Genomic DNA, 25,680 nt, shown 5'->3' on the forward strand with positions numbered 1-25,680 from the left:
CAGTCTCTTTGCCATCATTATCCGCTGAAAGAGTCTTAAATTTTCATCCATCTCTTCTGTCCTCCATCTGTTCATCTGATCGCAGCTCTCTGGGCTTATTGCAGGGTTACTGTAATTACCGCACATCTTCCCCCCTGATGGGCAACTTAAGGCCTGGTGCTGTTTGATGGAAGAGTAATGGCAGCAAAGAGAAATGGAGGAAGGAAGACAGATGAAAGTAGGAGAGATTAGTATTTATGAAACTAAGCAGGTCTAAAGATGAAATTAGAAACACTGAGACAGAACCGGGCTGTAGAGTGTCCTTCCTGTTATGCAGGAAGTATTAATTAGTTCAAATCGAATTAAAATGTATGGGAAAAGAACAAATAAAATAACGTAGGCTTTGGTCAACCTCAGACACAAACGAATGCAATTACAAAATGCATTAATGCATTTACTGAATGGCAGAATTCAAATGTGAATAATGAGCTAATGAGTTTATATATATATATATATATATATATATATATATATATATATATATATATATATATATATATATATATAAATTATATAGTCAATTTAGATGTAATATATATATATATATATATATATATATATATATATATATATATATATATTTACACCTAAATTGACTTATATGTGTTAATGTAATAAAATCTTATTAAAAGTACAAAAAATGCAAAGTAAAATAATTAATTCATTAATTTTCCTTCGGCTTAGTTCCTTTTTAAATCAGGGGTCACCACAGCGGAATGAACCGCCAAAATATCCAGAATATGTTTTACACACCGGATACCATTCTAGCTGCAACCCAGTACTGAAAACAACTTACACACTCATTCACAGACACACACATACACTATAGCCAATTTAACTTATTCAATTCACCTATAGCGGATGACTTGGACTGTGGGGGAAACCGGAGCACCCGGAGGAAACCCACACCAACACGAGGAGAATATGCAAACTCCACACAATGCCATCTGACCCAGCCGGGACTCGAACCAGTGACCTTCTTGCTGTGAGGTGACAGTGCTAACCACTGAGCTGTGTGGCCTCCAAAATAAAATATATCCATATACCATGTAATTGGCCATCCATCCATCCATCCATCTGGTATTATTTGCCATCCATCCATCCATCCATCCATCCATCCATCCATCTGGTATTATTGGCCATCTTACCATCCATCCTGTTTAATTGGCCATCCATCCATCCATCCATCCATCCATCCATCCATCCATCCATCCATCCATCCATCCATCCATCCATCAATCCATCTAGTGTTGTTTGCCATCCATCCGCCAATCCAGTGTTATTGGCTATGTGTCCGTCTGTGCGTTTAACCATTCAGTCTTATTATCCGTTCGTCTCTCTGTCTGTCTGTCTTTCCGTTCATCCATCCATCTATCCATCCATCCATCCATCCATCTTGTATTATTGTCCATCATCCATCTATCCGGTGTTATTTACCATCCATCCATCCGTTCATCCACTGTTATCGGCCGTCCGTTCGTCTCTCCATCTATTCATGCCTCCATCCAATCATCCATATAGTTATCATCCATCCGTCCGTCTGTCCGTCCGTGCGTCAATTCATCCGTTTCTCCATTCATCTATCCATCCATCCATCCATCCATTCATCCAGTTTAATTGGCCATTCATCCATCTATTCATCTGGTGTTGTTGTCCATTCATCCAATCATCCATCCATTTAACAATATGACCATCGATCCATCCAACCATCCATCCTTCCATCTGTCCATCCATCCATCTATCTGTCCTGTGTTATTTGGCATCCATCCATCCATCCATCCACCCATCCATCCATCCATCCATCCATTGTTATTGAATGTCTGTCCGTCTATCTATCCATCCATCCAGTCATCAATCTATTCAACCATCAGTTAATTTAACTATCCATCAATCTTTTCACTTAGCCATCCATTAAATCATCTATCTATTCATTCATCCGTCTGTCTTCAGACTTTCGCATGTTTAAATAAACAGTTTTTAGTTTTTAACAATTTTAACAATTTTAAACAATTTTAAGTTTTTTTTAAATTGTTTTCTTTCTTTTGACATCTGCATGTGTTTACAACCTCAAATAAATATTTTGGAATACATTTTAAAGTAAAATACTGTTTCAGTGTTTCATCAAACTATGATGGGTTTGTTGACATTTTTGTGATTAATTTCAGAAACGCACTGCTGGGAAACTGTTTTACACCATTGGTTTGGTGGTCCTGTTGTGTTTTTCTATCTTTTCTCATAGTGCTATAAGAACCTTCTGGATGTTTATCAGCCTCTTATCACCTCTTAAAAAAAAAAAACAAATCTGTCTGCAGCTCCCAGAAACCAGAGCTTTGTACGATGTTCAATTTAACAACAAGTGTCCAAGCAATCCTCCAGAGTCTCAGATAAAATGCCGTCCGGTCTGCGTCTGGTTTTGCGCTGTGCTGCAGAAACAGGCCGATAGGAGCTCTTTCTGTCTGATAATTAGTCCTCGCTACCACATTAGAGACGAGCCCCAGAGAGCAGCTAGTCCTTGTCACTCTCTCAGGGCTTTAGTGATGATAATTATCACTTGTCCCAGACAGGGCAGCTCTTGTTAATGTAGCTGTGCTCTTCACTGGTGCACTGCTAACTAGGCCTGGTCTGCTCAGCCACCCAGCAAAATATAATTAGGCTCAATTCTCCTCCGACCAGCAGTCTTCCTGATCTGCTGAAATGCAACATTTGGTTAATGTTATCCACTTCTTTTTAAATAAGTGTCATTTCAGTCCATTGCTCTGTATCAGATTGTTTTAAAGGCATCATAAGACATTGCTTAAAAATAAAATTTTGTGTATATTTAGTGTCATGCCCCCGCTTCAAATCACTTAATTGAATGGGCGTTATCAGTGGTTATCAACTGATAGAAATGGGCCAGTAGGGGCCTTTCGCACCTATTGATAGGCTCAGAAGGCTGTTATCATTCATCTTCATAGTAGATCAGCTCTACTACTAGAGAAGACTCCAGATCTAGATCTGTTTTTACATTACTGTGACGGTTGGGTTTAGGGTCGGGTTAGAGGCAGACATTTAATAAAATACAATTGATGGGAAATTTATTAAAATGTAATAAATATAAATTATTATTATTATTATTATTATTATTTAATTATTATGTGTATATGTCTGTACAAACACACAACCAAAACCCATCACGAGAGCAGAATCCATTTGGGAGACAGTGCCTATTTATCAATATGGAGCGCGTCTGACAGTCACGCACCTACATGAACTGTTTTAGGATTGCATAGAAGGGGTAACAGCGCCTCCAATATAAAGGTAAGGAATCCTGCTGTTTCTATATTTATTTCAAATTGTTTTCATCCCTAAATAAAATGAAAACTCAGAACAGATTCACATTCAAGAGCAAGGGGCGTCCCCTGGTGGTTTGGCGGTATGGGTTGCGGGAAAAACAGGAGGGTTGAGAGGTTATTTCCCTTAAAAATGTACACACAATACCCCATAATGACAATGTGAAAAAAGAGTTTTTGAAATTGTTGCAATTTTAATGAAAATAAAAAAACTGAAAAATCATCTGTACATAAGTATTCACAGCATTTGCTCAATACTTAGTTGGTGCACCTTTGGCAGCAATTACAGTCTTAAGTCTTTTTGAATATGATGCCACAAGCTTGACACACCTGTCTTCGAGATTTTTTGCCCATTCCTCTTTGCATTCCCCTTTACTAAGGAGGGGCTTCTCCATCTTCTCCATCTCTTCACTGAAGAACGCTGGAGCTCAGACAAAGTAATAATCGGGATTTTGATCACCTCCTTGACTAAGGTCCTCCCCTAATCACTCAGCTTAGAAGGTCGGTCAGCTCTAGGAAGAGCCCTGGTGGTTCCAAACCTATTCCACTTATGGATAATGGAGGCCACTGTGCTCATCGGAACTTTCAGAGCAGCAGAAATTTATCTGTTACCTACCCCACCCTTGTGCCCAGAGACAATCTTATCTCTGAGGTCTACAGACAATTCCTTTGTCTTCATGCTTGGTTTGTGCTTTGACATGCACTGTCAACCCTGGGACCTTATATAGACAGGTGTATGCCTTTTCAAATCATGTTTAATCAACTGAATTTACCACAGGTGAACTCCAATTAAGCTGCCGAAACATCTCAAGAATGATCAGTGGAAACAGAATGTACCTGAGCTCACTTTAGAGCAGTTGCCAACTATTTTCAATGAAAATAGCTCTGCCTGAAAAGTCGCTAGATTACAATTTGCATATTACTGACGTCATCACGTTCTACCGTTTCTGTTTAATAGCCTATGGTTAATAAAAGGGTATTTAAATTTGCACTTGGCTATATATATATGCGTCAACTAAATTAATTGCTGTTTAAATATTGTATATCGAGATGTGTAGTGTATTTGCAGTAACCTCCCAGACGTAATGAACTCAGACAAGTTCCGAAACTGTCACTAAAATCTCTATGATTGTGAACACGAAAATAATAAACGGTCAAATTAAACTGTTAAAATAAAGAAGAAGCAGATCGGTTTGACAGTACAATGGAGATACTTCACGCTGCTAGAAATCATTTGCCGTCAGTACGCAGAGCATTGATCTGCTCTCAGGCTGCAGGTGGGAGAGAGACTGCTGTATGAGGACTGGGCCGCCTGTCAGTGCTCTGAGGCTGACTGCATCACCCGCAGCTCATTGAGAAGAGTAAGTACGGGACAGTATAGACACACGAGAGTCTATAAAAATCTTCGGTAACACAAAAAAGTCGCTATATTTGTCACTAAGGTCTGAAAAGTGGCTAAATAAAGTGACTAAGTCGCTAAGTTGGCAACGCTGATTTAGAGCTTCACGCCAAAGGATTTGAATACTTATGTACATGTGTTAGGGATGTAACGGTATTAGAATTTCACGGTACGATAATACCTCGGTATGAATGGCACGGTACGGTATTTCTTGAATAATTTACAGGAAAAACAAAACTAATGAAAAGACTCAAAAAAAGTGCCAAAAGTGTTTATTTACCTTAGCACTGAACATATCAATAACATACAAATTAGCCATCTATCTGTAAGTTTTGAAACAAAAACTTCAATTTTTTCAATTTTAATAACAAAAAACTATTAAACCATATATAAAAAATAAAGTTTCGATTTAGTATTGTTGAAAACTCATCACATTCAACATTTAATCACTCACTCACTTAGATAGAGATGGGTTTTTTAAGGAAAATTACCATATAACTATAATCTGGCAAAAGCTGGGATCTCTGAGCATTTACAATGTCCCCTGCAACAGAAAAAAACCCTCTCATTTGGGACTGAGGTTTCTGGGACAGAGAGATATGATTTAGCCAAGGTTGACAGCAGTGGGTAACGTTGTGCATTGTCTTTCCACCACTTGAGTGGACAAGCCATGAGTGAGATAGAGGTCTCTTTGCGGTACAAGTCGTATTAGTTGTATTCCCTGACTTATATTTCACCACAGTCTGGCAGTGCCTGCATACTGCTTTTTTCTTTGTCTGTCACCTTTTCTCCTTTTTTGTATCTTTTTAGAAAGAAACCAAAATGCTTCCACACATTCGATTTAAAACCCGCTTTAGGTTCGATCATCTTTTTTTCTTCCCCGCTACTAGTAACACACTCCATTTCTGCATTACTGGATCTGTAGTAATAACAGACCGCAAAGGATGATGGCCACGCCTAGGCTGATGGGAATTGTAGTTCCCTCTACCTCCCGTTCGCTTCATTCGCCAAAGCAAACTTTTCTCAGAAATATAGTTTTATTGAGTCATGCGCCTACGGTAATATTAAAAAAAATTACTATTGCGGTATGACGGTATTTACAATATTGTTACATCCCTAACATGTGTCTTTTCATGGTTTTTTATTTTTAATAAATTGAAACAATTAAAAAAAACATCTTTTTTTCACGTTGTCATTATGGGGTATTGCGTGTAGAATTTTAAGAAAATAAATGAATTGAATCCATTTTGGAATAAGGCTGTAACATAAAAAATGTGGAAAAACTGAAGCACCATGAATACTTTCCAGACGCACTGTATGTGCGATTTGATTGGACGAATCACAGAACTGATTTATCTACTTCAGCCAATCACCATAGACAAGAAAGAAATAAAGTAGGGACTGCAGGTTGAAGGAAAGTAGTGGAGTAAAAGTACCACAGCACTAAACATGTTCTCAAGGGAAAGTAAAAGTACACATTTATAAAACTACTTTGTAAATTACAAAAATGAAAAAGTACTCAACTACAGAAACTAAAGTATTTGTAATGTTACTTTACACCACTGCATATAGCCCATTCAAAAGAGAATCATAATGCGTTCCGAAAAATCCAGAATCAACGCAGAATCATTTCTCGATTTGCAATGCATCAATGTATTGTCCCAGCTCAACATTCCGATCACAAACACACACATGCTTTTTTGACATTTAAGATCACCGTGTGAGGCGGCCAATCATTTGCTCTCATGTTTAACGTCTCCTCCGTCTTTGTTCCGTCTCCATTTAGAAGCAGATTCCCATCAGTCCCGAGGCTACAGACACAATGCGATGTTTATCCGGCTGCATCGCTTTATCCTCCACGTGGGGAGCGGGACCCCCATAGTAAAGTCTATTGCTGCAGGCTGTTTGCATTGCTTTACGCAAGACTGGGTTACAGCATATTGTCATTACGCTCTGCATTTCCCAGCATGCACAAAAAACACCATGCGCGCATCATCATACGTGTCCTGTACGCCAATCTGCGAGCGCTGTTGCATAAGTCTCAATCGCATCTGAGTCCAGATTCATTCTGAACAGCTGGAGAGAGAGGTGAATTGGTACCGTGAGCTGTTTGATTTGGCATCTGAGAGATTGTGCACATGGATTCTCTCCGCTGGGGTGTAAATTCACTGTGGCAGGTATTTGCATGGCGACGATGCTCATCATTTATCCCTGTTTTGTGATGGGTAATGCATCTCGCTGGCATCCCGTTGGCTCCCTCCAGCTCCTACTGCGGTCATCTGCTTGGCCTCTGCTCAAACGGTTATGTGTGTGTGTGTTTTTTGTCGTTTCAAGGTGGTCCCACCAGGCATGTTCATCACCTTGAGGAGAGAAAAGGCGTTTGCTGCCAGTTGTTTCTATTGGTGGTTTTCCAGGAATCGGCAGCCAGGCTAATTCTGCTCGAGTGTCTCTTCAGACCTGGACACACACTGAGAGCTGGACCGTCCTACAATCACAGAGACCAGCAGAGACTCCAAAAGCAATGAAAGCAGGACCTCATGCGTGCAACTCAAGGTTGGGTACAGTTCACAAACATAATGTGTTCATCGGGTTGATGTCAAGAAGTTGCAGCAAGCTGTTTGCACATTTAGTTTAATTACTCAAGACGACAAGAAACTCTCAACAAGGTTATAATAGTTTTGGATTTTTCATTAGTTTTAGTTTTTATTTCATTTTGACTTTTTGTTTTCAAATTCCGTTAGTTTTAATTAGTTTTAATGATTCAGATTTTCTCTATTTTGAAATGACTTAGGTTCAGTTTAGTTTTTTATTAGTTTCACTGTTAGTTTTTTTTTTCTAAATAAGGATATTTGTTATGTGCTAGATTCAAAATCATAAGAATAAATATTGTATAATAAAAACTCAGCCATACATTTTTTTAACACCTGCATTCAGAGGACATATGAACACTATCATTTACCCATCTTCAAATTCAATTTCAACAGCCCACAGGATATCAGCCCAAAGTATGTGCAAGGCTGCTCTGGGGTTAGATACACAGAAGTGGGAAGTTCAGATATTTCATGCAAATGTTAGGACTCAACATACCAAAATTATGCAGTCAGCAATAGTAATTCCAGTCAGTTAAAACATCACCATGATCTGAGAAATTGTCTTACAGTAAAGTTTATTCTAAAACGTTTATAAAGTTACTATCATTTTTTTTTTTTTTTTTTTTATGAAATAAACTTACATTCATTCATTCATTCATTCATTTTCTTGTCGGCTTAGTCCCTTTATTAATCTGGGGTCGCCACAGCGGAATGAACCGCCAACTTATTCAGCAAGTTTCTACACAGTGGAAACTACGCACGGAAACCGGAGCACCCAGAGGAAACCCACATGAACGCAGGGGGAACATGCAAACTCCACACAGAAACGCCAACTGAGCCGAGGCTCGACCCAGCAACCTTCATGCTGTGAGGCGACAGCACTACTTACTGCGCCACTGCTTCGACTTGAAATAAACTTACGTTTTTTCATATTAGTATTGTTTTGTTGTATCTGTTATTGTTGTGCTGTTTCTGCTATTGCTTGTATTTTGCCTTGTATTGTTAGTATTTTGCCTTTTCGCGCTTTTGAGTTCTGTATACAAGAAGTTTGGCCAGAGGAGAAATGGTCGTGCCCAACTGAGCCTGGTTTCTCTCAAGGTTTTTTTTCCCTTCACTTTTGTTAATTGGTGAAGTTTGTTCTTCGCCGTTGTCACCACTGGCTTGCATGGAGCTGTGCATTAATGGATTTGCTCTTCAGTGTTTAGACTGAACATGCAGCTCAACTCCTTGTTCAAGCTCTTGTTCTCTCCAGACTGGATTACTGCAACTCTCTACTAGCCGGGCTTCCAGCTAATTCTTATCAAACCTCTTCAGATGCTTCAGAACGCAGCAGCACAAGTGGTCTTTAATGAACCTAAAAGAGCACATGTCACTCCGCTACTCATCCGTTTGCACTGGCTGCCAGTTGCTGCTCGCATCAAATTCAAAGCTCCGATGTTTGCTTACAAAGCGATTTCTGGCTTTGCTCCTTCTTATCTGCTCTCCCTTCTGCAGATTTATGTGCCCTCCAGAAACTTGCGTTCTGTGAATCAACGTCGCCTCGTGGTTCCATCCCAAAGAGGGAAGAAATCACTTCCCCGAACTCTTGCATTCAATCTGCCCAGTTGGTGGAATGAACTCCCTAACTGCATCAGAACGGCAGAGTCACTCGCTGTTTTTAAGAAACGACTAAAACCTCAACTATTTAGTCTCCACTTCACTTCCTAATCTGCAATTCCCTCTCTGGCACCACCACTAACTACTACTACTACAAATAAAAAAAAAAAAAAAAAAAGTTTTCACTTTCTTTACATACCTGAAACTTGCCTACAACACTTAGTCGTTGTTGCTCTTATAGTTGTGTAAATTGCTTCCTTGTCCTCATTTGTAAGTCAATTTGGATAAAAGTGTCTGCTAAATGACTAAATGTAAATGAAAATTAAACCACACTGAACTGAACTAAACTGAAACTGACGCAGTTTCACTTTACTATAATCTTCTCTATGGAGCTGCTTTGACTACGTTGTAAAAGTGCTATAAAAACAAAGATGAATTTAAGAAAAGTGCATTACAAATAAAATGTATTACTATTATTATTATTATTATTATTATTATTATTATTATGTTTTGTGCAAGTGAGTATAACTAATAGGACTGTTTTCTTTGCTGATGTACAACCATTGAATGTACTTGGATAATGATCAGGGTTATAGCCCTGGATTAGTACTAAAATAGTCTAATTACAAATCACTTGACATGCACTTGCACAAGTTATTCTGAATTGCTTTCATAGAACAGCATGAATCATATCCTGGACATCAAAAGGGCCAGACGACGCAAGATATGACTACAAGGCTTTAATGCCCAAAGAGAGGTCAAAATGTCCCGTCTGCTTTGGTCAGTGGTGGTTCACTCTTCTTATTTAACGTTCCCTTTCCTAATAAAGTGGCTACTCGATTTAATCATGCTCCAGCCGGGTCAAAATGTCCTGTCGCTTTTAATTTTCAGCCCTCAGATTTATAAGTTTTCAATTTGAGAGAGCCTTCTCTAAGAACTTTGGCAGACAATCAATACCTCCATGGGAACCAAAGCGGGCCTCGAAATCAAACAGGTGATTGAATTTCGCAGCAATGTACTCTCTGCCCATGAATTAATTGACACCATCGACTTTTAAGCTAAGACGTAATTTAGTTCGAATAATACCTAATGTGTTCCTGTAGCTCGGCTGATGAGCATGGAAATGCATCTGTCAGTTCTTTTGGATCGAGTGCGTTTGAGTAAATAACTCTGCCTCGCATAAAAAGTGAAGAAGAAAAAAAATTTTAAAAAAAATCACTGATTGGATTCAAGTAAGCAAATACTCGAGAGTTGATGATTGGGTCTTTATTGCAGTGATCAATGTTTCTGGCTTGTTATATATTTGGCAGCAATCCCTTTAACCCTAACTGATGCAGAGTGTAGCTGTTTTTAATTTATGTTCTTACTTTTGTATTTGTTTTTGGATGGATTAATGGATTCATAGATTGCTAAAATACTTTGAGGACAACCGACAAGAACACTTCATTGATTATGTACACATAGACATCACCTATCAGGCCCGTGCAGAGACTTTTGGGCATGTGCAGAATTTTTTTTTGAATAGCGGTGTTGTTGTTGTTTTTGTTGTCACGCGCGTACTGAAGAGCGGTGTTGTCACGCGCGTTCGGATCAGCGGTGTTGTCGCGCGCTTACAGCTTTAAGCGGGGGGGATTCTAGCGCGCGTACTCAAGAGCGGTGTTGTCGCGCGCCTATTGAAGGGCGGTATGTGTCGCGGGGACACTTTTGATCTTTTTGGAAGGGCACTTTCTATCCAAGCCTAAAAAGGGCATGTGCACTGCACAGTTTGAGCCCTATGTGTGCACATGCCTGTCACCTATATACCATACACTACCTGACAAAAGTCTTATTGTCTATCCCAGTGGTAAGAGCGACAAATAATAACTTGACTTATTGTTGATCATTTGTCTGAGATATCAAGACATTTGTGCTGCCCATTACATTACAAACCACAGGAGAGGGCAAATTCTTCAGCAGGATAGCGCTCCTTCTCATACTTCAGCCTCCACATCAAAGTTCTTGAAAGCAAATGAGGTCAAGGTGCTCCAGGATTGGCCAGGTCTGGGGTAAGATCTGGGAGTCCTGCAAGAAAGCTTTCTTTGTCATTCCAGATGACTTTATTAATAAGTTATTTGAGTCATTGCAGAGATGTTTGAATGCAGTCCTCCAAGCTCATGGGAGTCACCGTGACTTTATATTCTATACTGCACATTATTTCTGTTGTCACAAGACTTTTGTATTAGCCAAGTCAGGCCTTACTGTCCTAATGAAATAATTAAAAATTAGGGCTTGATCATATTTTATTTTGGTAAAATCAGCGTAATCTAGAGGCCTTTGCCTTTCAAATAAGCCACTTCCGATACCAAATGATCAACTAGAAGTCAAGTTATTATCTGTTGTTCCTTAAAATTTGGATAGGCGTCGAGACTTTTGTCAGGTAGTGTATAACTGCAGGTTAACATTGTTTACATAAAATAACTGTTAAAAGCTATTAGTTACTAGTTCATTGGCTTAAGTTATTAGTAACTAATAAAGCTATGGTAACTAATAACCTGATAACACTTTACAATAAGGTTCATTAGTTAATGCATTTACTAACATGAACTAATCATGAACAACACATGTACAGCATTTATTAATCATAATTGAACATTTACTAATGCATTATTAACATCCAAGTCCATGCTTGTTAACATTAGTTAATGCACAATGAGTTAACATGAACCAACACTGAACTACTGTATTTTCATAAACTAATGTTAACTAACATGAAAAAATACAGTAGTAAATGTATTGTTCATTGTTTGTTAATGTTAGTAAATGCATTAATTAACATTAACTAATGAACCTTATTGTAAAGTGTGACCAATAACCTTAACTTTTCTGTTTTTGATTATAATGCTATAATGTACACATTTTGTAAAGCTGCTTTAAAAATAATTATTATAAAAAGCACAGTATATGCAAATAAATAAATTTTAATTTAATAAAATGATAGTAACATTTTATCATAATAATATTATCATCATTTCCTTTAAAACAGCATTTTACACTTTCTAAATACTAGCTATAGTTACCATGTGAACTATTTAGACAAAAAATGTTCTCATTGACATCCATTAGTTTCCAATAATCCTGGTGTAGTTCATTAACTGTTTGTTTTCATCAACCTTATGTTAACCTTTTGATTGTATTTAATTTCCTTGGAATAAATCTATATTTGTTCAAATTAAATCCTAGTAGATTTTATCTGCAAAAAGATATGAGTTTGCTATAAATATGTGTGTATTACAAGCCAGATTCAATTAGTTAAATTCTGTGAGATCGGTTTACTTCCAATTCATGAGAGCAAAATTGACTCAGCTTCGTATTTCATACAATAGATAGCAGTATTATGGCAGTGGCTGGGGTTATCAGTCAGTCGACAATGGCTTCTTGTGGATTTAAGTGAGAACAGCAGGCGTGAGAAATTTGAGATCTCAAAAAGTATACACAGCGCCATCTTGTGGATTCGCGAAAACAAAAGCTGCAAAAAAAAAAAAAAAAAAACGTAGCTCCTGCGATTTATTTTGTTATCTCCAGAAATGTATATAGGGGTACGTTTCAATAAAGAGCCTGGGTTGGATTTTCTTCCTGCTTACATGTACATGAGCCTCCGATCTGTGCCACATGGAGGAAAAGTAATCTGAATTGGGTCACTTAAACCATGCAGCATAAATGCAGCCAAGATTCGGAAAGGGTGCTTTATTCGCAAATGTTTTATAGGATATTCAACATTTGCGCATAAGCCTAATTCACATCTTTGGATTGAAACACAGCTATAGTGAACCTGCTCACCTATGCTAAAGGAAAAACACTGATGATGTAAGCTCAAGATTTCTTGTAGAAATGCTCAGTGGAGACGTGTGTTCAGGTCTATTTCTGCACCTGTTATCAGCTTCCCCTCTGAGACGCCGGCCATTAATGTGAGATGTGTGTGAGTTATGGAGAAACGCGTCACTAAAGACATCAAAGTGGTGAATTCTGCCGCTCATTAGCCAGTCTGAGCTAACAGCGTCTGTACTGATCTTCAAGTGTGTCCGCTGGATTAGTGGATGCTGTGGGTGATTAGCATCAGCCAGTAGCTTATTAGGTAATGCTTGTAGCGTCTATGGTTCTATACAGAACGAACTCAAGGACAATCTCACACTTGTAAGTTTATATCAACAATTTCTTAGAATTCTGGCTTTTTATCTCAGAATTACAACTTTATTTTTCAAAATTCTGACTTTATAACTCTAAATTGTGACTTTTTATCTCTAAATTGTGACTTTATATCACACAATTGCAACTTTATTTCTTTGAATTCTGGCTTTATAACTCCGAATTGTGACCTTTAACCTCAGAATTCTGGCTTTAAAACACAATTATGACTTAATTTCTCTAAATTCTGATTTTATAACTCAGATTTGCGACAAAATTTAGACTTTATTTCATGCAATTTATATTTTATTTCTCCAAATTTTGGCTTTATAACTTGAAATTGTGACTATTTATCAAAATTCTGGCTTTATTACTCAGATTTGCGATGTTATATCTCAGAAATCTGACCTTATAACACCGATTTGCGATTTTATTTCTTGGAATTCTGGATTTATATTCTCACAGAATTCTGGCTTTATATTACACAGTTGCGACTTTATTTTGCAGAATTCTGGCTTTATAACTCAAAATTCTGACTTTATATCATGAAATATGTATTTTAATTCTTCAAAATCTTTATAACTTTAAATTGCGACTCTTTTTTAAAATTCTGGCTTTGTAAAGCAGATATGCAATTTTATTTCTCTGAATTCTGGCTTTATAACTTAAAATTTAAAAAAAAAAAATTTTATTCTAACTTTGTAATGTGGATATGCAATTTTATTTCTTAATATTTTGAATTTGCAGTTGGGAGAAAAAAAATCTGAATTGTACGTTTGTATTGAGCAATTCTGAGATAAGTAGCAAAATCTTTTTTATTTCAGAATTCTGACTTTTTATTCCCACAATTGTGTGTTTATATCTTGCAGTTGCAACTATTTCTCAGAATTCTGACTTTATAACTCAGATTTCCAGACTTCATTTCATTCAATTGTGACTTTATTTGTCAGATTTCTGGCTCTATAACTTGTATTTGTGACTTTTACAGTATGTCGTTATTCTGACTTTATATCTAGTTATTGTGACTTTATTTATTAGAAGTCTGGCTTTATAACTCTGATTTGCAACTTTTTATCTCAGAATTCTGCCTTTAAATCATTTAATTGCGACTTTAATTTTTCAGAATTCTGGCTTTATAAGTTGGATTTGTGACTTATCTCATAATTCTGACTTTATATCTAGTTATTGTGACTTTATTCCTCATTTCTAAGATAAGTAGCAGTAACCTTTTTAAAAATGCTTTATTATGTGGTGGGAATGCACTGCTGTATATATCTGATAGAAATCTAAATTATATATATATGTATATAATATATATATATATATATATATATATATATATATATATATATATATATATATATATATATATATATATATATAATTTTATAATTCTAAAATATATAATTATGAAATCATTTTTAATTAAAAAATATAAGTAATTAGTAACTTAATATTATATGGGTATTTTTTTAGATCTTTTATATATGTGCAATTATTAATTATATATCAATGTTATGTTTTATCATTAAATGGTCAGGCTTTATTTTAATGTACAGTTCATGCTATTAACAAACCATTTACTAAGACTTTTAGCTCAGTAAACAGCTAATTACCCATGTATTACTAGTTAGTAATAATTGTAGAATGAGGTTATACTTTATAAGTACCAAAAAAGTAAAAATCTTAATAAAAAGCAGGGAATAACACAGAAGTTAATAGTGTGACTTGCTACTTAAACTTAAGTGTTACCCATGAAATATTTTAAATTCTTGTTTTAAATGACATTCATGAATGTTTTATTTATTGAAACGTTCTGTTTATTCTCATTAAGTTTTCACTATTTTGAACAATTTCATATTTTCCTCTGTATAGTTTTGGCATTGATGTCAGGATATGGATTTGTGTGTATTGTGAGCAAGCAGGCTCTGAGATTCAGGCCCAGGATTTGGAAACACTGTGAAATTAGGCTGCACCAAACTGTTTATTTCCATTATTTCTTCAGTACAGTATCTGCTGAAGTCTTGACGGACAGCTCACACTCATAAACCAATAAAACCTCATGGGTCCCAGCACCGAGCCCTGATTCAGCACAGGTAAGCAGAAGGAGCGGTGCAGGTGTGCACGGTTTTCATTAACTTTGATATGTATCTGTCTCTCTCTCACACACACACACACACACACACACACACACACACACACACACTTGTATTTTCCCAGGTCGTTGGTTCGCCCTCAGCAGATCCACAAACACACAGCGTTGTGAGAGTTTTATTGTTTGAGTTTGCCATGAGCTGAGAGAGACTGAAAGAGAAGATTCCTGCCACTCAGAAAATAAGCAACAAGTAATAAAGCAACCAAACAGGAAGAAAAGAAAGAGAAAAAGTAAATGTCTACTGTTGGTGAGTCTGTACATCACCAATATCGCTCATAACAATGCTTTCTGTTATTGACTGTAATATTAACATTTTTAGATATCGATTAATGGAGACAAAGGTGCTCTGATTTGGTTTGATTTATTGATTGTGTTGTGGTTTGGTGGGTTAAAGACCCAGGCTCTTAATGAATGACTACAGCTCAGCATGCAAAAGAAATCCATGAAAGGTCACCCTTGTTGACCTGTGTGTTTCAGGTCATTATTGAGAGACTGTTAATGTGATGAATCAAACCAAAATGAGCATTCTGTTGTTGTCTATTCTTATAGATAATATAGCTCATATTCAAAAACAGCCATTGTCCACATTGTATGACAGCTTACTGGAATCAAAGTGTTTGTCTGTATTTGTACATAGTTAAAGGGCAGAATAACATACAAATATACATAAAGTCTGTTCAAATAATTATTTAATTAATTAAAAAAAAAATTGTTTTATTTATTTTAAAATTAATTAATTTTATATTATATTTCTTAATTATTATATAGTTTTATTTGTTAATGTTATTTATTTTATTTGTTTTGTTTATTTGTTTATTTATTTATATTTCTTTCTTTCATTCATTTTCTTTTTCGGCTTAGTCTCTTTATTAATCTGGGGTCACCACAGCAGAATGAACCGCCAACTTATCCAACATATGTTTTACGCAGTGGATGCCCTTCCAGCTGCAACCCATCACTGGGAAACACCCAATACACTCTTTTACACTACCACCAATGTAGTTTATTTAATTCACCTATTGCGCATGTTTTTGGACTGTGGGGGAAAGCAGAGCACCTGGAAAAAACCCACGCAACACGGAGAGAACATGCAAACTGACCCAGCCGAGGCTCGAACCAGCGACCTCAATTTTTCACAACAATGTGAAAAAATATGACATAAAATACACAAGGTTTGTTCTTATCATAGCTAAATGAGAGCAGAAATTATTCCCCAAAATGTTAAAGCCTAATGTTGTTTCTATTTATAACACCTCCAAAATAATGCTGTAAAAATGCTCTCCAGTCATCTTAAAATGTATGCATATGATAGTTTAGGAGTACAGTAGTATAGTCTGACTTATGGTGCTCTATTTTAACAATCTTGAATGGTCCGAATCTACTTTTGCTATTTTAACGATGGAAAATTAAGCTCTGCACCCCGGCGCATGGTCTAACAGGGTTGAGCTTATTCTCTTAATGAGTTATAGGTGTGTTTTAAGCATAAACCAATCAAAGTCTCATCTCCCATTCCAGCTGCGTCACACCATGGCACATTTGCTATTTACATGTTGAACTTTGTAAGTGGAAAAACTGAACACTAGTGAGAAAACAGTTAAACAGAACATCTGCAGCGCGAGGATAAAGAATGAGCCTCCTCCATTCAGCTTCTTTACTTTCTCTCTTTCTCTTTTGTGGATAGGGAAACGGTGGAAACTTACTCCACTGAAGACATCCATTAGCCTACATCTTTAATTTTGTTTGTTAAGCGCATTTGTTTCTAAACTATTTCTAAATTCAGTTCTAATTTACAGCAAATTAATAAATGAACAATAATAAATAAATGTGGTCAAAAAACTTATATCCTAACACACTTATGCCCCATATGGTGATGTAGACGTCTCCAAACCCTGACAGGTGGACAAATCTAAACTTGTTTTTAATAAAACAAATATAAATATGCGTATAATCAATTGTACTGCTGATAATATTAACATTATGCTAATACAAATTGTTATGAATGAACTGAAAAAGCCTCCGAGATGAAGAAGGCATGGATGCAGTGATTTATTTATTTATGTAGAAAATAATAATTTGGTCTCGTTTTATTTTGATGGTCCGTTTTTTTTTTTTTTTTTTTTTTTTTTTTTTTTTTTTTAAGTTACATTGCAAATAATTCTTATTAGATTATAAGTTAGGTTGGGGTTTGGTGTTAGGGTTAGTGTAAGTTGACATGTACTTGCAAAATTTCTTATAATCAGACAAATGTCTGTTGAAGGAGCAGTATCAACAGACTTTAAGCAGACCGTCTACTAATGCTCAAATGGACCATCAAAAATAGTGTCATCAATATTTTTTGTAGTATTGTAATCCTTAATTTTTTTCTTATGTAAAGATATTTGTGTATTGCTGCACATCCTGTGTGTATTAAGCAATGTTTAAGTGTTTATGGCGTACAACTAACGCGCTCTGCGTTTGACTTTAGACCTGCTTTCAGCTGGTCTATTGCGCAGTCTGTTTCATTTCCTCAAAATAGCAACACACCAACAATTTACCTTAACACACCTCCTTTCTAGACCAGCACACCAATGAGTCCACAAGGTGGTGCAAAAGCATTTGCTATTTAAACAATGTGACGCAAAGCAGGAAATTTACTGTTGCGCTGGTCTGAAAATAGCAACACGTCGCAGCAAACACGTCTTGCGCCTTATTGTGCCGGGTGTATGATAGGGCCCGTAGTGTTTTTATTGTTAAAGTCACCTAAAAATATTAAAATAAATAAAACATGCTGTACATGTAAGTTTAAAATTGCATATTTAGCTTCATCAAAATAAATTTCAATCAAATATTATTTTTAAAAAAGGGTATAGGGTGTTGCAGTGGCACAGTAGGTAGTGCTATTGCCTCACAGCAAGAAGGTCGCTTGTTCGAGCCTCAGTTGGGTCAGTTGGGGATCCTGTGTGACGTTTTCTTCCCCAAATGATGTGTAACAGAGCAAGGAAATTTTCCAACCCAAGCTCATTCTGGAAACGTAGCCCCGCGGACGTTTCTTGAGACCGCAATTTACGTGTCCGGAGGTACGTACGGACGTGTTTAGTTTTTTTCGAGCGAACGCCGTGGGCCTCCGAGTGAAGGGCTTTCCCGATGCAACCAGTTTGTCCGCTTAGCCCACAGCGTTGCGTCGGCGGAGCGGAGGCCCCGGAGGAGGAAGAGGAGCCGGATGTGGGGACGACGACCGGGATCGAGTCCGGGGAACAGCGGTTCTAGAAATCAGGCAAGACGAAAAACAGAATCCGAAAAATAAGGGCGAGATTGCGGCGGGATCCGAAAATGCAGTCGAAATCGAAGACGAGGGCTTTTGCTTTTTTTTTTTTTCTGGACGGCTTTTGCAAACCGTCGCTCGGGTTTAGGGAAGGAGGAGGAAGAGGAGGGCAGCCAGGTCGGCCGATCCGACGGCTTTTTGCGCGAGAACAGCACGGGCATGAACGGCGCGGCGCTCCCGAGATGCGAAAAAGCGCGCACAGCGGCCTCTCGCGGATCCGCGAAAACAAAAAGCGCTCGAATACGTACCTCCCGGGACGTATCTCGCGGTCCGCAGAAACGTCCGCGGGGCTACGTTTCCACAATGAGCCCGGGTTGAAATTTTCACAGTATGTCTGATAATATTTTTTCTTCTGGAGAAAGTCTTATTTGTTTTATTCTGGCTTGAGTAAAAGCAGTTTTTATTTTTTTAAGCACCATTTTAGGGTTAAAATTATTAGATTATTAGATTTTTGATAATCTACAGAACAAACCATCGATATACAATGACTTGTCTTATGACCCTAACCTGTCTAATTAACCTAGTTAACCAAGTTAAGCCTTTAAATGTCACTTTTAGCTGTATAGAAGTGTCTTGAAACATGTTTAGTCAAATATTATTTACTGTCATCATGGCAACGATAAAATAAATGAGTTATTAGAAATGAGTTATTAAAACTATTACGTTTAGAAATGTGTCTTTAACTACATCTGAGGTTGACAGTATTTATCCATGACTACTATTTCTCCCCTGCGCAGGTTTATTTCGCTGCCTTTCATGAGCATGCAGTGTCAGTAAACCTTTGCTGAGGACAGAGACTCCAAACTAGGTGAGGAGTTAAGCATTTGTACTACTTTCCCCTCTCTTGATTTTTGAGTTTATTTGAAGCAGGATATCTTTAAGAACGGATGTGAGTCTTTCAGAAATGGCTCTTCTGAGTTCCCTTTTTAGACATTTCATGCTCAGAATTGCATTAAAAGAACAATCACTTCCGTGCGAGTGTTGATTTATTTTCCCGGCTCCATATCTAGGACATGTTTCATAAATGAGGATTTGGATGCATGTTTCGGCATGTTCCCCGCTGCGCACAACCTGATCTCATCCATATTTTGCCATACATCTGTGCGCGAGGGTTAGGGGTGGAGGATATTGAAATGCGAGATGCAAGATTCATATATTTGTGCGAGTGAATGAATTTAGAGTCAGAGGAGGGCATAAGGGTGAATGAGGGATATTGATTATGATGGACTTACTGTCACTTCTGTTGAATCAGTCATGAAGACATTGTGGGTTTGATACTGTATACCGGTTTTCATGACACAAACAGTCATATGGACTATTGTTATTTTTATTTTGGGCACTTTTAGGGAGTAAAAATAAATAAATGCACTTATAAGAAACATACTTTGTGTTTGTGGCAGTGTCTGATATACTGTAAATGCCTCCAAAACATGGATAATGAAATATCATCTTATTTCCAATATATAAAAAATCTTGTATTTAAATGTATTAAAATGTGTTTTTCTTTTGTTTTTAGGCGGTTTATTAAACTGTGGCAACACCTGATGAATAAAGGGACTAATTTTTTTGGCACATTGATTATTATCTCTCTAACCACTGTTGTTAAAATGAGTATTATAAGCATGTAGGCCAGTTATTCATTCATTCAATTTCCTTCCTTTCCTTAGTCCCTTTATTTATCACGGGTCGCCACAGTGGAATAAACCACCAACTTAGTGAATGCCGTTCCAGCTAAAACCCAGTACTGGGAAACACCCATATACTCTCACATTCACACACATACACTATGGACAGTTTAGTTTTCTCAACTCTCCTATAGCGCAAGTTGTTGGACTGTGGGGGAAACCGGAACACCCGGAGGAAACCCACACTAGTACAGGGAAAAACTCTGTGTTTTTTTTAAACCACAGGCAATTTTCATAAAGGTATGGTTACTTCATAATTTTATCAACAACAACAACAACAACAACAACAACAACAAAAATACACGTGGTATATAAGCAATTATTCTTATAAATCACAAGTGCTAATAATACAAAGAGGGTTTATTTTATACATTCACAACCACAGTAAACAAGTTTTATTGTTGTTGTGAAGTAAAACCATGGTTAATTTGTGTAAAGGTAACGTTACTTTATAGTTTTATAGGATGGATAAATAAATAAATAGATAGATAAATAAACGAATAGATTGATAAATAAATTAAGTTGATAAGTAAAAAAAAAAAATAAATAAATAAATAAATAAACGAGGAATTCTTGAGGCCAAAAAAAAAAAAAAAAAAAAAWTATATATATATATATATATATATATATATATATATATATATATATATATATATATATATATATATCAGAAGTGTAAGTAAAACAAAGAGTATATGTATTTATTTATTTACTTAATTCCTTATTTGCTTATTTATTTATTTTAATTGATTAATTTATTTATTTATTCATTTTTCATTTATAACTATATTACCCATATATTTTTTGTCATAAAGCCATGGTTAGTTTTTGGATAGATAACGTTACTTCAATATTTTATTTGAAAAAAAATCAATTACAGATGAAATATACAAGCAATTCTTTATAAAAAGAAGAGCAAAATCAGAAGTGCTAGTTATACAAATGAGGTTTAATTTATTAATTCATAACTACAGTAACAATGTTTTCTTTCTATTTTTTGTTTGTATTAATTTATTTGTTTCATGTATCAGGTTAATTTTTGTAAAGGTAATGTTACTTCATATTTTTATAAAATAAAATAAAAAATGTTTAAATAAATTCAACTTACAAATGAAATGTATAGTTCAAGCAAATCTTCATAAACAGGACAAAACAGCAACAAGTAGTAACCTTGTTTATATATATATTTTTGTTCATTGTCATACAGTTAAGGTTACCTCATAATTTAATAAAACAAATTCACTTACCATTGAGATATACAAGCAATTATTCATGAGGTTGCAAAACATCACAAGTGCTAGTGATAAAAAGCAGGGGTTCCCAAACTTCTCAGCCCGCGACCCCCAAAATGACAATGCCACTGACTCGCGACCCCCAATATCCTCTTGAGGTGGTTATAAATACAGAATGCATAAACACTTGCATGCAATGGCGCACACTGTAAATGGGCCAAAATGTTTAAACTGGTGTTATAAAATCAGTCTGCTGCATCTAACGCTATTGCTGTCTTTAATATAATGTAATTACCCCAGGAGTTGCAATCCAATAGAACTAGTAACTATAAGCTACTCTTATAGTAACTAGAAACGACAAATTTTTTTTCCCTCAATAGGTTATGGATAAAATATGGTAATTCTTATGGTTTAATAAAAAATAAATAGATTTTTGGAAATCATGCGACCCCCTTCATTTTACCACGACTCCTCGGGGGGTCCCAACCCACACTTTGAGAACCACTGATGTAAAGGATTTATTTTATTCATTTATAACTACAGGAATATTATTGTTTTTTATTATTGTTCGTTTTATTTGCAGTAAAACCAGGGATCATTTTCATAAAGGTAAGATTACTAAACAATTAATTTTAAAAAATATCAGATAAACCAGCCGAAGCCAGGTGGATGGATGATAACAGCCTTCTGAGCCTACCAGTAGGCGTAGAAGGTCCCTACTGCCCCATATCTATCAGCAATACCACTCATAGCACCCATTCAATCAAGTGATAACATTGGAAGCGGGTGGATATACAAGCAATTCTCCATAAAGAGGCCAACAAATCTTTCATTCGCTCATTCATTTATGTTTAGCAGCATTGAGTAACGCCAACAGACAAGGTTTATCAGTATACACATCTTTGTGTTCTGCTCTAAATTTCTTTATTAACTCATCTCGTCCGTCCCTCACTGTAATTGTATCGATTTTATGGGTCTGGTAAAGCAGAGCTGTAATTTCACAGCTGAGAGAACGAGTTTACTGAAGCTGCTGTCATTAGTTCAATACAATATATGAAGCATGACTCTCTTCCGCTGAGTGTTTTGGTTTGGACGTTTAACAACAACATCAACACTCAGAAAAGTGATTTTCAGGTGTCTCAGCATGCCTCATTCCAGGATATAATTTCCATTTCAAACGAACTAACACAGTTAGCAGTCCTGGTAGATATAGGCCACAAACTGTGCCTCGTATCATCAAAAGAATTTGAGGAAAACCAATGAATATTTTGGCCGTGTCCTCTAAGTAATTGGCCTGTTTCTTCTGAACTCCAAGTCCAATCTTCATGAAACTTGGTATGTATTTACAAAAATATATTTCAAGGAGACGCACCAAATGTTGCTAAATTTAGCCAAAAGGGGGCGCTATTAAGACAGAAAATGTGTTTTTCTTCTTCCCTTGATTGGACATGGTTGTGACCATTTTTATTTTTTATCATCGAAGCCTGGTGAATTGTTGATGTGCTTCATGTGTCGTTCTCCCTTTGATCCAAGGGCCAATTTACAGGCGTCTGATTGGATGTCGCGTCCATGTTTCTCAATGTATATGTTTTTATTTCACACCGACAGGCAATCAAATCACTCTCCCCGACGGGTTGTCCTTTTTTTACAAGCCTGAACAGAGACCACCAGAAGGACGGACGGACGACACATAAACACACTCGGATTTTTCGCCAGACAAGGTGAGAAAGTTCATTTATAAAAGAGCGTACACAAAAACAAACGGCAAAGCACTCAAGGGTTGGCGAAAAGCAAAGGGCATTCATGTCAATCACGTATTTCTTTCCCGACTCGTACAACATTCATCTAAAAATATACGATTTAGCCCAGTGAAGTATGGATTCATATCTTCTTCTTCTTTTTTTTTGTGATGGTGTTGATGTTGTTTTTCAATCTAGTTTACATAATGGTCTTGCTCGAGGAGAGGAGAAGAAGACATGAATGACAAAAACAGTTTAGGGGCAGAAATTGAGAATTTTCAGCTGATTTGCACACTCAGAAAAGCATTTGTATTCAGCTGGAAAAGACATCTTGACTCGTCATAAATATTAAACACTCTCAATCGGCGAAAGCTGATAGATTCTCCCGCTCATCATTACCTGTATTGCATAAACCTCACTCAGCCAAACAATTTGAATTATAAGTATGATGAGGCCGAATAGACCATCTAATTGGACTACTTTGGAGCCAAATCCAGCTCTTAAAGTGGGATTCGGAGAGTATCTGCATAAATTAAGGATAAGCTCTGGACACAGACCCTTATCTACTTAATTCTGAGGGATAACCTGAATTTATAATTCTGCCATGTCTTGGGCAGTAAGTTGAGCGAGCGAGGCTGTTCACGATGGTGATGTTTTAATCTCACGGCTCCTTGGCCAAAGGTAGAGAGGTCAGTACGAGCAGTGTTTTCCCTGCAGGCGCGATCACTGCAATGTAAGACAGCAAAATAGATTGTGAAAGGGCAAAGCGAGACGTAAACAGTTAGCATGGGTTGGTGCGGCTAAACTGAAATGCATGCAGTGTCTTTCAGTACAAGTGATTTTTTTTCTATTGGAATTTAATCGAATGGAGTAAAGAACATTTAACTAATACACTATGAAGGCTATATAGCTTTCAGAGTGCTGGCAAAATCTAACATCCAGAGCTTTGAAGTTACAAATTATGGGTTTCACTAAAAGCTATTTAATACTCGCTGCAAAGCAGCAACCCTGAGAGACAAATATACAGCTAGAGGAAGAAAAAAATCACTAGGCTGCAAAAAGTTCCTTCTCTCTTTTTCTATAAAACCTGTTTGCCTTTAGATGTGTTCCTTATATTATTAATTAAGCTCTGATCTGTTAGTTTGTGAAACTTCATTAGAACTCAGGTGTCACATTAATATCCCACTCCAGTATATAAATATCTATCTATTTCAAGAGTTCACACTTAGCTGATGATTTATAAAAGCTTGTTTGGCATGCTGTCCCGGGAGAGAGCCCTGAGCTCAAGGGATCCTCGAGCCTGGGGCTTCCTCCCATTGGCAGAGCAAGAGGGGAGCCTGAGCCCGGTGGATCTCAGAACTCCCCGGCTGTAGTAGCTAAAGGGAAAAAAGGGGTTAGACAAATGCTTAATTGTTATGCATATTGAATGTCTTTGTATGGTGGGAGGAAACCGGAGAACCCACATGGACATGGGGAGAATATACAAACTCCTCACAGAAACGCTTGCTGTGAGGCTCACAGTGCTAACCACTGGGCCGCCGTGCCGCCCGATCAGAGGTAAAGGAGGAGAATAGGGGAGGAAGAGGGGTTTCTTCCAAACGAAGATAAAATGGACCGCAAACTGTGGTTATTTATTGTAGCTTAGCATATCATTGGAAGATAGTGATTAGCAAATACGAGACCGGCCATGATAAATCACAAGCACGTGATCCTCTCAAACTTAGTTTATGAATAAACTTCACTTGTTATTCAAAATGGTTTATTAAAAACAGATTTTGACATTCAAATATAGGTTTCCTTTTGTTCCAGATATTTATTTGCAAGGAACAATTGCAAACAAAATTATGTTTATTTGTGGATTAAATTGCTGAAATAAAATATCCTGTGTGCTTTAGTTTTTTTTTTTATGAGCACGCCAAATAGTGCATAATATAATCAAGTGCTTTGTTGCATGCATTTGTGAATTACAGTGAGCATTTGGTAGTGATACTCTTAAATTATTATTATTATTAGTAGTATTATTATTATCATTATTATTATTATTATTAGTGTTTGTAAAATGGACCTATGCTAAAATGAAGGAATCCATAATACGTTCAGAAACAAAATTAACCTGATGCTGAAATGAGGTAATCCATATCTCTTTGAAAAACATAATGAACCATTGGCCATAAAAATGGTGCCATGACCCGAATCATACGTTTCGTCTGCATTGCATAAAAACAGATGCAAAGAAATGGCACATTAACAGGGTTATAAAGGCCTGTAGTAGGGAACAAAAGCAAGTAGAGCCACATAAAATTTAAAACATTTAAAATCCTCTGGAATGGAATCAGTATTGCCTTTTATTTGACACTTTTGTAAAATGGATGCTGAAATTAAGCATTTTCATATAATTTTCAGAAACAGAATTAACCATTGGCCATAAAATGGTGCCGTGACCCGGATCACAT

General features: G+C 36.7%; 1 long non-coding RNA gene across 3 annotated transcripts in view; it reads left to right on the top strand.

The window, feature by feature from the left end:
- LOC141378800 (uncharacterized) overlaps positions 1 to 25,680 on the top strand; it is a 227,260-nt gene that overhangs the window by 98,238 nt on the left and 103,342 nt on the right. For 2 of the 3 annotated variants that reach the window (XR_012394254.1, XR_012394256.1), the window contains 5 exons: positions 7,102 to 7,320; positions 15,121 to 15,211; positions 15,336 to 15,517; positions 19,309 to 19,379; positions 23,097 to 23,209. This is a non-coding gene — a long non-coding RNA (uncharacterized lncRNA). Of the gene's footprint in view, positions 1 to 7,101; positions 7,321 to 8,037; positions 9,110 to 15,120; positions 15,212 to 15,335; positions 15,518 to 19,308; positions 19,380 to 23,096; positions 23,210 to 25,680 lie in introns of those variants that run through there. The other variant, XR_012394255.1, reaches the window with a different exon arrangement.

The sequence above is a fragment of the Danio rerio genome, chromosome 18 (genome assembly GCF_049306965.1).
Source record: "Danio rerio strain Tuebingen ecotype United States chromosome 18, GRCz12tu, whole genome shotgun sequence".
Lineage (NCBI taxonomy): Eukaryota > Metazoa > Chordata > Actinopteri > Cypriniformes > Danionidae > Danio > Danio rerio.